The sequence below is a fragment of the Pleurodeles waltl genome, chromosome 2_2, assembly GCF_031143425.1.
Source record: "Pleurodeles waltl isolate 20211129_DDA chromosome 2_2, aPleWal1.hap1.20221129, whole genome shotgun sequence".
Lineage (NCBI taxonomy): Eukaryota > Metazoa > Chordata > Amphibia > Caudata > Salamandridae > Pleurodeles > Pleurodeles waltl.
This window is the reverse complement of record NC_090439.1, coordinates 1,019,325,033-1,019,340,423: the sequence shown is the minus strand read 5'-3', so window position 1 is coordinate 1,019,340,423 and position 15,391 is coordinate 1,019,325,033.

The following is a 15,391-nucleotide window of genomic DNA, read 5'->3' as shown; positions in this document are numbered from 1 at the left end:
AGAGACAGTAGGAGAAGACCTTCCTGCAATGCCTCCTGATATACTGCTAACAACTTGGGCGCTAATATCGGTAGACAGGCTTTATAAAACTCAATAGGGTATCCATCTATCCCCGGGGTCTTCCCTGTAGCTGATGTTTGTACTGAATCACATATATCTTGGATCGTAATAGGCACATAAAGGGCTTCTGCATCGGAGGCGTGCAGTGCTAGTAGAACCACGTCTTGCATAAAGGCCCGTATCTTCTAGGTTCTGTTCAATGACGGGGTTATATAGGTCTCGCTAGTATGCAGGAGAAGCATTATGAATATCTACTTGTGTGGTAAGCAGGCGAATGGGGGATAGTCTAATCGTCGTGGTCGGTGGTGTGGGGGCTGTGCTACACAGCAGCCAGCCCAGCAAGTGTTCCAACTTGTTCCCCTCAGCATGCATCCTTGCCTGATATGCTCTAAAGTCAAGACAACGGAGTTGCTCTATTAGTCAATCGTGCGTCTCTGTAGTAGTGAGTAATTGGCTCTTTCCTGCTGGTGAAGCCTGTGACTGGAGTTCTACCTCCCTAAGTGTAGTTTCTAAGCACATTAGTTCCCTGTGTATTACTGCACAGGCCCCCACTGTTGTTCAGGTACAATGCTCCAGTATCATTACCTTCACTGCCTCCCACTCAATCAAGCGTGAGTTTGTTGTGCCCCAATTATTAGTCAAGTAGTGTGTTAGGGGTTCTCGCATATTTTCCTGAAATCGCTGGTCCTCCAGTGTTGCAGGTTGCAACTTCCATGTAGGGACTGGCGGTCTCAGATGCCCCCATTGGAAGCGTACTAATAAGGGATTATGATCAGAGAAGTTTTTCCCAAGATACTCTGCTGGGTTAACCAATAATTGTATGGGGGATTGACATAATATATAATCCAGCCTAACATGTAGGTCATGTGGCAAAGAATAGTGTGAGAACTCTCCGTAGGCCACTGACACCACCATTGAAGCTGGTAGTGGGAGATATGAGTGATCCTGATCTGTGTTAAGTACACAATCCATGGCAGATGTGCCCATTTAACCAATACAGTGGATAAACGCGCAAATAACTCAACTTGATTGATGTTAGGGGCATAAACACTGCATAGCAACACAGGTCTGCTGTCCAGGGACCCTTCTACAAAAACATATCGACCATCTGGGTCCATTTCTGTCTTATTAGATTGGAACGGGACACCTGCACGAATCCATGGCTCCTTATGCAGACCCAAAGTACGTGGTGCAGTAGCATTGTCAAAGCCATCGGCGCTGCAGTCTGGCATCCTCGCCCCCAGCTATATGTGTCTCCTGTAAGAGAGCTAACTGCTGCACTTCATGGCTCTTCCGAGTGGTGCCCAATCCCCAGCCATTCCAAGTTACTACTTTAATTTCTGCCATTTAACCTTATCTGTACAAGGGTATCGGGAAGGAGGACCATACCCCATTCTTAGGCTAAGTCTGCTTCTGCGCTTGTGTGTTTCGTGCATCTTCCATGAACTTGATTACAATTATTACTGATCCTCAGAACTCACATCCCAGGGCTACCTTGAACAATTAGGTACGCCCAAACCATAAACACACAGTCCCAAATAATGGGGTCTCGATTGTGCCCAGCAGTGTGACCTGTGGGCGCCCAAGAGTAGAGTGGAGGGTTAGTTGGTCTGTGGTACAGTCTGAACGTGACTTCCAGTGTGTGCGCTGCCTGACTCACAAAACATATTATGTAACTTAATGCAACACCTTATGTTAAACATTTCATTTCATTAGTCTTCTTCAACAGTACCAGTGATCCGAGAGGTTGGGGAAATTACTTTGTTTCAGACTCCTATATTGTAAGCCAGAGCTTTCCTAGAGTAGCATGTCCGCTGTTTGAAGGGTTACCTCTATGAGGGTGTCAGATGGAGTCTCACTGGCCAGGCCTCCGACTCCGAGACTGTGAGTCACCTGTTACTTATCTGCGATATGGTTAGCCCCTCGTCCATCCATAACGCCATTGGAGCTGACAGTGCCTGTTTCTGTTCTAGACGTGCCTGGGCTGGGGTAGATGCTGCTTTCACTCTGTCCATGCCAGTCTCTTGGGGAGCTTTCCTGTTGTGCTTCCTTCCCTGCCGTCGGTCTGGGGGAGCATTCGGTGATGATGACTTGGAGATTTCATTTCTGCACTGCTCCACCCAGTCCCAGGCACCTGTAGGTTCCGTATAGAAGAAACTGGTACCATCGGCTATTACCTTGAGTCTGGCTGGGAATAACACAGAGTATGTTAGGCTGGCCTGGCACAGGCGCTTCTTCACCCCCACGAAGGAGGTCAATTGACGCTGGACTGTAGCTGTGTGGTGTGGAAAAAAGTAGATGCAAGAGTTTTCATATTGATGTGGCAACGATGTGTGTGTCTTCTGAAACACTGTTTCTTTATTCCTATAATTAAGAAAGTGGATCAGCACCAGTCTGGGTGGTGCTCCAGCCGGCGGTCTACAGGCTGGTACTCTGTGTGCTCGTTCTACAATATAGTGTAGAGATAATGCCTCTACTCCCACCATTTGGGCCAGCCAGGTCTCAAAAAATGTTATGGGGTCTAGTCCTTCCGCTCCCTTCGGGAACCCCACTATTCGAATATTGTTCCGCCGGGACCAGCCTTCTGAATACTCTGCTCGGCGCTCCAATTCTCTGACCTTGCCAGTGAGGGAGCTAACTTTCTCTTCCAGCTCCGTTAGCGATGGTCGCAAGTCTTTTAGTTCACTTTCTGTGTTCGCCACTCTTGCGGATAGTTTCTTATGGTCTTCCCGTAGCAAGCCTACCTCCACAGCCACGGCATCCACCCTATTGCATAAGTTTTGTCCAGTGGTCACTATGGCTTCTACGATTTTGTCCAATTTTTCATCATGAAGGGTATCGGGCAAATCCATCTCTGCATGCCGCAGCCCTGGGGGGGTCCAGAGACGCTGCCGCCCTCCGTCCCTGTAGACCCGCGCTGGATCCCTCTCTCTTTCCCATAATGCCAATCTTGTGGTTGGCAACTCAGTTCCCCACAAACACTGCCACGCAACCAGCAAAGCAGAATGCCAGCAATGCATTAACCGTTGTTGTCTTTTCTGATCGGCAGGGCACTGCATCCGACTGAAGGGGATTAAGGGGGCCCCAAGCACACCACCACTGACCTATGTTTACATGGATCACTGCAACATGAGAGTGGGCTCCCCCTATAGTGCCCCAGGAGGTGACAGGGTTGTCGTTCCGTAAAGCACACCAGCAGCCAGTTTCAGTCTGTCTGAATCATTGCACCCCTCCATGCCGGATTTCCACTGTAATTCAATGCTGCGCCATGTGGGGGGTCTCAATAGGTGCTTCCAGCGCCACCCTCACCTCATCAATGTCTCATAAAGGGGCCCAACCTCCTCACTGCAGTCCTGGAATCTCTCACCAGGGAGATCTGTGGCTCATCAGCGGTAATATTGCCATTCGCCACTTCCCCTGTGGCCTAGGACCAGCAGGTGGGGGCCTACCCTGGGTGATTACTGCTCCCTCGCCCAGTGGCCCCCCTCTCCACGTCCACTCCAACCACGGGCTATCTCAGCCCAAGCAGCAGCAGTGTCTGACTCCTCCAGAGGCTATGGAAGACCACAGATAATATCAAGAAGATAAATGAGAAAGTAGAGGGAGCGCTACTCCCCTAGGCCTCTCTGCGGCCCCCCTCCTCACCACAATCCAGGGCACACTCAGAGCACTCAAGTCCAGGCCGCTTCCTCCTCTGCACATCGCGGCGCGCAGCCGGCCGGACCATCAGTCGTGGCCAGCACTGCGTTTCATTAGGCAGCTCAGCACCAAGGAGCAAAAAGCTGGTAGGGGTTATGAGGGGGGCGTGCCTTCCCTAGGCCTCTCCACGGTCCCCTCTCCTCACTTTAATCAAGGCTCCTCTCGGCGTGCCCAGTCCAGGCCACCTCTTCCTCTTCGTTTCGTGGCACACAGCAGTCAATCAGCCGCATTCATCACCGTGCTCCATGAGGCTGCCCAGACCCTCCAACGCTCTCTGCGTGCTTGTCACTCAGCTCTGCCGCTCCCCTCGATGATCGCATCTTTGAAGTGGCTTATCAAAACGGTTGCAGAATCAGACAAGGCAACGTTGTGAAAGCAAGCAGTTGGGGGCGCACCCTCCCAGGCTTTTCTGCGGCCCTCGCTCCTCACTGTAATCAAGGGGCCCTCTCAGTGTGCTACAACCAAGGCACCTCCCCCTCCTCATGTCATGGTGCCCAGCAGACCCGACAGTCAGCCATGGCCAGTGCTGTGCTCCGCAAGGCCACTCCAAGGTTCTCTTTGTGCCCACAAGCCTTGGCCACTCAGCACTGTCGCTTCCCCTAACGTTCGTGCCTGAGGAGCAGCGTATTTCACGGGGTTGAGAGTCAGGGGGTGGGAGCTCACCTATGTTCCGTCCGCCATCTTGTGGTGGCAGACCACGCCCCCTCCAAAGCCCAACTTGTGGTTGACCTGCACCATATGGTGTTGAATGCTTTTTATGGGTCAAGAAAGAGTAAAATAGTGCTGGTACATTTCTTGCCAAGAGTAATGTATAATATGGCTTTTTTGTTTTGTTCCTGAAATGGCAATCCAGGATAACTGCCTATGCCTAAAGACCCCACCCTTAAGATTAAAGGCCTGTGGGAAAGTCCTTTTCGGTAATCGGCACCAAAGCTTGGAACAAACACTCCTGAATTCCCTTTGCATCATATTTGTGAAGCCATATTAAAAAAAAAGTCAGAAGACCTGGCCTTTTCTTTTCCCTGACTGTCTTTGCTACTCTTTAATTTAATCCTTCCTTTAGATCTTACTGGTTGTTGTTAGGCCCATGCTCAGTGCCAGCATACTCAATTGTGAATGGCAGTTGCAATCTACTAGAAACTCAATCATTCATTCATTCGTGCATTAATTCATTCATTCATAAATCCCAATTGATCTGGGTCTATTAGGGCAGGCATATGTTTGCCAAGACGTGTAACTATTATGCTCATGCAAGGGAGTAGCTAGAAAATAAAAATACCCCCCACTTGAAACCAAAGGTCTGGTGGCACCAAGAAAGCAAAGTAAGTGAGCCTCAACCTTTCTTGAAGAGCGCCCTTTTCTCTTCCTTCCAAGAATATATCTAGTCATCCTTTCACTCTTCCATCTACCTGCTGATATCCAGAATTTCACCTTTACATTCTGTCATCCATTCATTCTTTCATCCATGTTTAATCTTTTACCATTGTATCCATACATTGCCATTTTATCCATCCATTTACACATCCATCACCTGTGCATACATCCATACATGCATCTGTTTACCCATACATCCATCATTTGACTTAGCCATCCATCAATAAAGCTGTTCATCCAACAATTGATCCTTTTGTCCATCGTTTAATCCATCCATCCATCCTCTTAGAATTCCATTTACTTTGTCATTGATCCATTCGCTAAAATTTCCATTCATATGCCATCCATCCATCAATCCCCCCTCTTAGATTTCCATTTACTCTGCCATCCTTTCACCCACCCATCCAGCTATGCTATGAGATTCCCATTTGCTCTGCCTTTATTTCATCCACTCATTTAGCCATCCTCTCAGATCCCCAAGTTAAGATTTCTATTTACTATGACATCTTTTCACTTAACCACCCATCCATCCATTCTCTCAAATTTCCATTTACTCTGTAATCCTTTCACCCATGCCCATCCATCCTTTGAGATTTACTTTTCCATTCATCCATCCATCGATCAATCCACCCATCCTCTGAGTTTTTCATTTACTATACCATCCTTTCAACCACCAACCAACCCATCCATCCTGTTAGATGTCTGATTTAGAAAAATACGATATGTTACTGCTTTTGCCTTTGCCTGTCAAAATATTTTCTGGGAGATTAACTGTACTACTTGCCTATTTTTGTTACCTTCTTTATTTTTTAACACCAGCACCAAAGGACAAAAAGAGGGCATCAGAGGATCAGACCAAGGCTACCACCACCAGTGCCATGGCGGGTGGAAGTACCATCATCGCCACCATTGGCGCGGCCATGGCTGATGGCTTTGCTGGCCTCAGTAAGCCATCCTGTTAATATTATTTCCTTAACTTTAACCTCTCCCCATTTCGAATATTTTTTCCTTTTTTTTATACTGTGACTGTTTTTTTAAATCCTCTTCCTTCTATCTAATGTTTGTTAATTCTTGTTATCCCTGCATTTTCAATTTTTCTATATTTTATGTTTCTATAGCTGACCTCCTCCTGTCTGCACTATTTTGTAGCTTTCTTCTGCTTTGGTATTAACCTTTCCCTCTCCCCTACCTTATATATTCTGTGGACTGGTACCGCAAGACTAAGATAATAGATTTTAGCTACTCTACTGTGAAGATTGCACACCCAAGCAAGCTATTCTACTCATGTTTGTTGTGTTGAGAAGGCTTTCTATTTTTGCTCATGCTCAAAGAGTAAAACAAGAGAGTGGCCATGGTCATGGTGACCCCCTCTAATGTTGTGTTGTATGTATTAGTTATTATACCAGCAGTTTTGATGACAGTGCAGCATGGCAGGAAAGTACTATGAGGAAGGTCCCGTTGCATCTGCCAACCAAAACTATCTGTCCTTCATTGACCTATTAATTCTACCTCTTCATTGAGCTTTAAATGACTCTCAGTCATCATAGCTCTGCCCCTCCATTACGAAAATCTTTTGGTTGGCTTGATTACACAGTTTATCTAACATTGTCAACCAACAAAATGCCAGAAGTGATATTTTCAATAGAAGAGAAAATACTGCTAACCAAACTGGAGTGATGTTTTGTGGTTGTACTATTTTGTTAAAAAAATAATAAGGGGAGGAGTATCCGGCATTTGAAATGTGTAATGTTTTTTCCAGCCACACAGACCATAAGTGCTGAGGCCAGTGCCAGTGCACAAGATCAGGAGGTGGTTGAATGGGGAGGCCCAGAGGTGGCAGGGACTGGTGGTGGTAAGTCCCATTGCTTAGTTATTGACAATTAATAGTATACTCACTGCATTTGTTACACGAGGAGGATCCAGCTCATCATAACCCATGACCTCCCTGCCCTTGGCATTTCTTGACCCATGACCTAACTGCAGTATGGTTCAATTTGGCACTTGTTTTGGATATGCATTGTGCGTATGCTTCATTTAATGCAGCATTTACAAAGTTTTCAATTCATTGCAAACCAAAATGAAAACAAGGTATGTTTCCCTTCTCTCTAAGTGCCCACTAAGTCTCCTTCTAGTACTTCACTCTTTAATTCTTTCTTAAGTTCTGTCCCAGCCTACTGAAAAAAATGAAAAATCCATTCTTGCTATGTTCTGCATTCTTCTGGCCAAGTGGTTCATACATTTAATGGCTTCCATAATGGATTTACACCTATTTACATTTTTCCCTTTTGACATTTGTCAAATTTCAACTACAGAGACTGAGTAAGCCAAAGCTCAGGCACATAATGAGGATCAGTGCCACACCACTATTCTACAGCAAAACCTCTCCCTACCTGGTACATTGTTTTTCAACCGTCAACTCAAGGCAGACAGGAAATCTATTATCCGCATGTTATACACGACGTGTGTGACGTATATTATTCATGTGCCTTTTTGGAGTCAGGGTAAAATTGAAAGGCATTTGGAAAAGAGCAGGGCCATTGGAACTAAAGTAAGATAATTGTCTCTTGCAGCTGCTCCAGCTGCAGACTACAGAGAGTAGTGAAGTAGTTCCCAATGCGCTAGTTAGCATGCCACCATTAATTTAGCACAATGAGAATACTTGTACTTTATAGTGAACAATACCTTACCCATTAATGAGAGTTAATTTATATGTATTTTTCCACTCAAACTACCTGTTTGGTTTTTTAGGAAATGCTTTACACGAAAAAATTACAATATACTGCTAATGTACCACTTTATAATTTTAAACAAGTGTTTGGGCAGACCATTATTTACAATTTGGCTTTCTTCTTTTTTTTCTTTCTTGATATAGCTATTCCTGCTGTTCCACCACCACCTCTGACATGGCAGGAGATAGCAGCACAGCTGCAGCAGCAGAGGTAGGAGGCCACCCGGCGGCAGAGTACCAACGGCTGGAGGAGGGGGAGGATCCCTGCCCCACGCCCCACTTCCTCCAGCCAGCCACCTGTGCCTCCATCCTCCAGACCACATCATCACCAGTGCTGCTGGCAGCTGACAGCTGCCCACGCCCATACTACCATTGCTGTCCACGTCAGACCTACTGTTCCAACATCGCATGCAGCAAGAGCTGGTGAACTCGTGCTACCAGATGGCACGCCTCCAATCCTAGCTACAAGAACTGCAGACCCACATAGAGAACGCCCTCTTCTGAACCCTTTTTTTTATTTTGGTGAGAGGGTCTTTTGTTGTGGGTAAAGAGGGTGGGATTTGGTAAGGGACTTTGGTAGTTGTGATGAACTCTGGACTTTGTTGGATATTGGTTGGGCACGGGGTGATTTGCTTGGGAAGAGTGGTGAGCCTGTTGTGGGTGAAGAGGGTGGATTTTCTTACTTATATTGAAACTGAAGTTGATGAAAGAAAAAATACTCTCATACCTTATGTCTGAAATAATTTTTTGTGTTTTACTTTTACTTTGCACTGCTGCCTTTTTGCACAGAATGTTTTAATCTGATTATAGTGTACCAGTTAGTTGTAGTCACAGCCACGGGAATTACGCAGTAGGGGAGTGTCAAATTATGCAGCAGGGTTGAGTAAATTATGCAGCATTATGTAGCCAATTTCATGAAAGTATTACTTAATTATTTTGTCTTATTTCTACTTGTTAAAACTGTCTGGGCATTAGTTTCACCCTATTGGTACCAGTTCAACACCTAAACATAGAAATAAGCTACAGAAAGGTGACCAGTCAACCTTTACGAAGGGCCTTCCACTGTGGGGCAACATGTGTTGCTGTAGTTACTAACTTTTGAACCATTAGTGCTAAAAACAAAAATGTTTTTGTTAAAATACGGTGATTATGCAGTCGATGATGGACATTGTGGCTAATGGGACAAATCTATAAATATGCAAAAATTGCCACAGCTGCACAATCACATACTTCCAGTGGTCCTGATTATATTTAGGTATACCCTTGTCCTGCTACCCTCCGTAACTATATTGACCATTGGGAGGGTATACTGCCATTGCCTATATTGTCTACAACAACCTAGATAAACAAGTACATGTCTGCAGATAAATTTAGGGGCATATTTAAAAGTCCCTAGCGCAACCTAGAGTCTCTTTTTTACACTAAGGTGGCGTTAAAGAGGCCTTTCCCCCATGCTATATTTACAAACTGGTGCAATGCTTGCATTGTGCCACTTTGTAAACCCTTGCGCCACATCGTGCCTACTGCAGGCATAATGTATGTAATGGGGCGTTCTAACACATTGTGGCCTTTAAAAATGGTGCAGTGAAATTTTGCAGGCGTTAAAATGAAGCACCCATTTTAATCAATGGGCCTCTATGTGCTTTGCTGCACTAGAGTCAACATAGCTAGTGCAGCATAGCGCCACAATAGCATCAAAAAGTTTTACACAATTGTCCTAATGACCCCCATGGTGAGCCGTATTGTAAATAAGGCATAACCATGGTGTCATTAGTTGGGGCATGGGTGACACAAGAAAAGTGGCACATCATAACCGATTCACCACTTTCTTGTAAATATGCCTCTTAGTTACTTACTAACTAAACAAGTTCACTTCACTCCAACCTTCTCTCACCTGAATAGATGAAGCTATGATTTCTACCTCTCTCTCTCTCTTCCTTATTGCAGGGTTTCCCAAAGTGCCTTCTTAATGGTGATGGTAGTGTGCTAGCAAGGAAGGCGTCACAGGGGAGGTCCCACTCCCACCCAAGTGAGTTCCAACTGTAGGACTAATGTAAATGATTAGTCATCACTGGCAACTAAAATGAAAGAACAACATAGAGTTAGGGGGTTGTATGTTTATATGATAGCTTTAGAAAGAATGAGACCAGACTACTGCCACCATGACACAATAAAGAATACAGATATTATAACAAAAACTAGCAATAGTAAATTATTCTGAGGAATGGGGGACATGGAATTTAATTACAACTAAAGTTACAAAATCCTCAAGTTAGGAAACATGTACTCAAAGTCTGGAGTGGGCAAGGTTAAGCGTTTATGCAACATAAGGCCTGAACGATAATGTTGATGTTGATGAATGATGTTCTTCTACATCAAAAATATATGCATTCTTTTTAAACGTTGTTGGGTAAGTGGGACTGGTGTGGGCTTTTGCTCAGGTAATACAAGATCCTGCAGTGAGTTGATATCACATCCACCCCATCAAGTGAGTGATCTATTTGGTATAAATTAAGTCCTACCTCAATAAATCAAACCACCCGGGGGAAGAGGGTTAGGGGTTTGATGAATGTATTGGAAAGGGGATTTGGAAAAAGGTGTAACAAAGACAAACACTAAATAGCACAACAGCAATATTCATCAGGGCAATGAGCAATACATCATCATCAATCTGTTGTGGAAGGAAATGAAGGAAATTAGAATGACACAGTTACGGTAAATACATTGCAGACAATCTTTCAGCCCCAGCGACACAAGTTATTTTAAGTTATCTACTCTAAAGTGCTGCCATCTAGATTTGAAAAATACAAATTATGGAAGAGTGAATTGAACTCAACCAGTTCTAAAAATTATGATTGTTAAATGAAAAATGATACTGTATTGCCAAATTCAGTGGTGCATCTGCATTCTTCTTGGAGTCACTTTTGGGTGCCTGGCTGAACCGATGCAGTAGGTAAGAAGGAGTGCTGAGCTTTTGCCTTTCATACAGGACAGAAGGTAGCCTTCATAAGGATTTTACCAAGGGACTCAGAGGAAGAACAAGAACATAAGAGGTGTTTCAAGTTTGAGCCAGCAGTGCAGCACACATATGCATCAGCATTTCCCAAATCAATGCACCTTTCTCCAGTCCACAAAGCTGAGAGTACTAGGCCTCAGAGTCATCATCATCATCATCTTGGTTTCTCTTTGAGTCAATAACTTTCCTCTGGCTGTTGAGGTAGTGCCGCCCTGAGTCCTACCATCCTCCTCCAGACTCTGACTAACTCCATTCCACTCCTGATCCAAGCGAGATAGACCGGTAATGCACTGCTGTTGAAGAACAAGTAGAGAAACAGAATTGGAGCATTTTGTTTAGATTTGTACTTGTTAACTAAAGTGACTGGTCTGGCCTCTGATAAGCGTAAAAAAAGGAGTGGACCCTGCAGGTAAATTTCACTACGTTTTAATGGGCCAATCACTTTCAGGAAAAATAATTACCCATCAGGCCCCATACATTGCAAATCATCAAAATCAAGTTTACTAATTAGTTGAACATCATCCCTCACTGTCTGCCACCACATAAATTATCAATCATCACTCCCAATCAGTCAATCATATGTCATTACTCAATAGTTACCTCTTTCAATCCAAGCACAGTAGTAGGTGCACAATTGTATCACTTCTTTGATGCAAGCGACACATTGGAATTTGGCAACCAATCCTCTTCTGGGGCAGCACTGCTAGGCTAGGATAGGCATGGGAGAGAGGCAGGCATTGTCTCCAATGCCCTGGAAGGAATGGGGGGACTTCCTCTCCTCACTGCATAGTGGTTCAACTCAAATATGGCCATACATGTGCCTAAAAAATGGATAGACAGTATAAGTCAGACACAAACATAATGTTTCATCAGCTGGCTATATACAGTTTTCTTTTGTTTTTTTTGCAAAGAAAGAAGTCCAACAATAAATGCTTAAAGGGTACTATGGTGGCCTATTCAGTCAGAGAAGTAGAGTTCATCCTCAAACTCAGGTGTTTCACCCAGAAGTTGGTCAGCTAACACACTTGAGTCTGACCAATCGTCCGCCTTCCTTTCAATGATAATTAGTGCTGCTACTTGCTTGATCTCTTTTGTCTTCACCTCTGCACTTAAGACCTGCCATTTGAATCCAAGCCAGTGCAGATGTTGGGGCCAATTTTTCTGTTCCTGTATTTGTGGTTGTTACCAGTGTTCTTGTTGCTGGTATTGGCTGCTATGAGACACTACTGCCCTCTCTGGAATTTGAAGGTGGCACCTTAAAATCCTTGCCCGGGAGTGGGACTCTAGTTATTCCCAACTGTTCTTCTTTCAGGTCTCTGGCTTGTTCAACAATCCATGTCTTGTATTTTGAAACATCCCTGACAGTAAAAGGAATGAAAGTGGCCAGAATTTCTTTCCATTGTGGATCAAGTAGTGTTGCACAGATGTACTCTTTGGACAACCTGATGTCTCTTTGCAGCCTTGTATTAACAGCCAAGAAAAGGATTAATCTCTCAACCAAGGCATGTGCTTCTACATTTTCATTCACACCTGTGAGTGCAAACCTTTCAGACAACTTCTTAAATTGATCCTGCAGCAGATGCAACACCAGGATAGCTTGGCCTATCATGCTGTCCTCCTTGCTGACTTCCTGTGTGAAAATCTCAAAAAGAAGCAGCATCTATGTCAGGCATTTGACTAGGCTCCATTTGTCTGCATCCATGGTCATGCTTTTCCCAACTGCATTACCTCCTCTTTGAATGACATAGACATTGATATGTCTGTACTGCTCAAACAGACGTTTCAACATGTAATAGGCTGAGTTCCAATGTGTTGGCACCTGTATGAGGGCTTTACCTGGTACCCTATTAGCACACTGAATGATCCTCAACTGCATACAGGATTTAAAAGAATGGCTGAAATTAGTGCAGATTTTTATGTAGCTGGACAGTATGTTTCTAGCTATGTCTTCTTTTTTTAGAAAGTCCTGCACAACGATATTGACGTAATTCGTCAAACACAGGACCCTAGAATAGCCACTGCCTGCCATGGTCATGACTATATTGCTGCCATTGTCTGTGACAACAAATCCAATTCTGAGATCTCTGGGTTGCGGCCATTCCAACACCTTGCTGTTAAAGTCTTCCAAGATGTTTATAGCTGTACGGTATTTCTCCATGACGACAAAGGCTATTGTTGCATGCCGTCAAATGCCCTTAAAGGTATCTTCAGTGCTGAGACCAGTAGATAGCTGTTGCCAGACCCCTTCAAAAGAGATTGGGAGTGCAGTGATACACATGTAATCAGGTGCTTGACAACTGGTCCACGTCTGTCATCAGCTGGGTAGTGTGAATAGCACTTTCCTGCAAACCTTATCCAACCAATCAATTGCAGCACATCACAATGTAGCACTGGAACAGAAACTGTGGCAAAATATGTCATACTGGGAACTTCAATTAGAGCAGACAAAGACAATATAATATAGTGCGGTTGGTTACTGAAGTTACTTTCCTAATTAATTAACAACAATATATCCAACAATTTTAAAGTCATACCACACCACCATAACATAACATTTCATTTCCAATGAGGATAACAACATACAGATGTAAATCTTTGCATTATGTGCATCAGTTCTAAAGGAGACACCAATGGCAGTCAGGGAGATGCGTGGGAAAATGGAACAATCTTTAAAAAATGAAGGCTGTTGTGTGCCTATGCCAGGCAAGGGATCAAGTGGGAACTGGACTAACCTTTAACATATTAATGATTCTAGTGTGTGTGTAGCATACCTACTATGGCAGGCAGGGTGGTGTCCAGATGGAAATGGAATGTTACCCAAAAAACTGAATGCTATTGTGCGGCTGATAGCCTATGGCTAGAGGGTGGATAGGTGGAGGGAAAATTCTAAAAAAATTAAAAAAAGTAATTTGAAAAAGATATGAAAAAAATAAATTTAAAAAAATTATTTAAAAATTCAAAGAAGAAAAAAAATGAAAAAATTAAAATAAAAAATATTAAAAAAACGAAAATAAAAAATAACAAATGAAAATGAATTGCTGATGTACTATGGGAGTATGAGAAACCCATTAGGAAGCTGGAGATGCAGGTGAAAAATGTAAAAAATGCATGTAATATAAAGCACTGTTCATCATAATCACGTTCATAATATACATTTAATAGAATGATCCTCAAGCATATTATTAACCCCTTCGTTGCCAGGCCTTTTCCCCTCCTGTGCCGAGCCTTTTTTTGGCCATTTTGGGCAATTCGGGCTTAGGTCCTCATAGCTTTTTGTCCACATAAGCTACGGACACCAAATTTGCATCCTTTTTTCCAAATGTCCTATATATTCTAGAGGTACCGAGAGTTTGTGTAGTCCCCCCAGAGGAGACCGAGTAATTATCCAAATTACAAAAAAATCATTTTTTAAAATTTTTTTTAAACAAGGGCTGCAGAAGAAGGCTTGTGTTTTTTCCCCTGAAAATGACATCAACAAAGGGTTTGTAGTGCCAAAATCATCATCTTCCCAGCTATCAGCAACAGGTAGACTCGTATCATAAAACCACATTTTTCAACATAATTTTGGCATTTTCCGGGGACATACCCAATTTTTACTACTTTTTCTGCTTTTAGCCTTCTTCCAGTTAGTGACAGAAATGGGTGTAAAACCAATGCTGGATAGGGACAGCTAAACATTTTTGAAAAGTAGACAAAATTCTGAATTCAGCAAGAGGTAATTTGTGTAGGTGCTACAAGGTTTTCCTACAGAAAATAACAGATAAAAAAAAATATATTGAAATTGAGGTGAAAGAAAACAGCCATTTTCTCCACGTCTTACTCCATAACTTTTTCTTGCGTTGTCGCAATATACCATTACGTCTCCTGGACACTTCTAGTTGCATGGATATATAGGGCTTGTAGGTTCATTAACAACTCTAGGTACCCACAGCCAATAAAGGAGCTGCACCTGGGAATGGGTTTTTGTTGTGTACAGGGTATACAGCAATTCATTTGGTGAAATATAGAGAGTTCAAAATAGGTATAAAAGAAACCTTTGTATTTCCAAAATGGGCACAAGATAAGGTGTTGAGAAGCAGTGATTATTTACACATCTCTGATCTCCGGGGTCCCCATACTAGCATGTGAATTTTAGGGCATTTCTCAAATAAACATCTTTTTTACACACTGTCTTACATATGGAAGGAAAATCTGTGGAGAAAGACAAGGAGCAATAACACTTGTTGTTCTATTCTGTGTTTCCCCAAGTCTCCCAATTCAAATGGTACCTCACTTGCGTGGGTAGGCCTGGCACCCATGACAGGAAATGCAACATGGACACATCACATTTTTACATTGAAATCTGACGTGCTTTTTGGAAAGTGCCTAGCTGTGGATTTTGGCCTTTAGCTCAGCTGCCACCTAGGGAAACCTAGCAAACCTATACATTTTTTAAAACTAGACACCTATGGGAATCCAAGATGGGGTGGCTTGTGGGGCTCTCACTAGGTTATGTTACCCAGAATCCTTTGCAA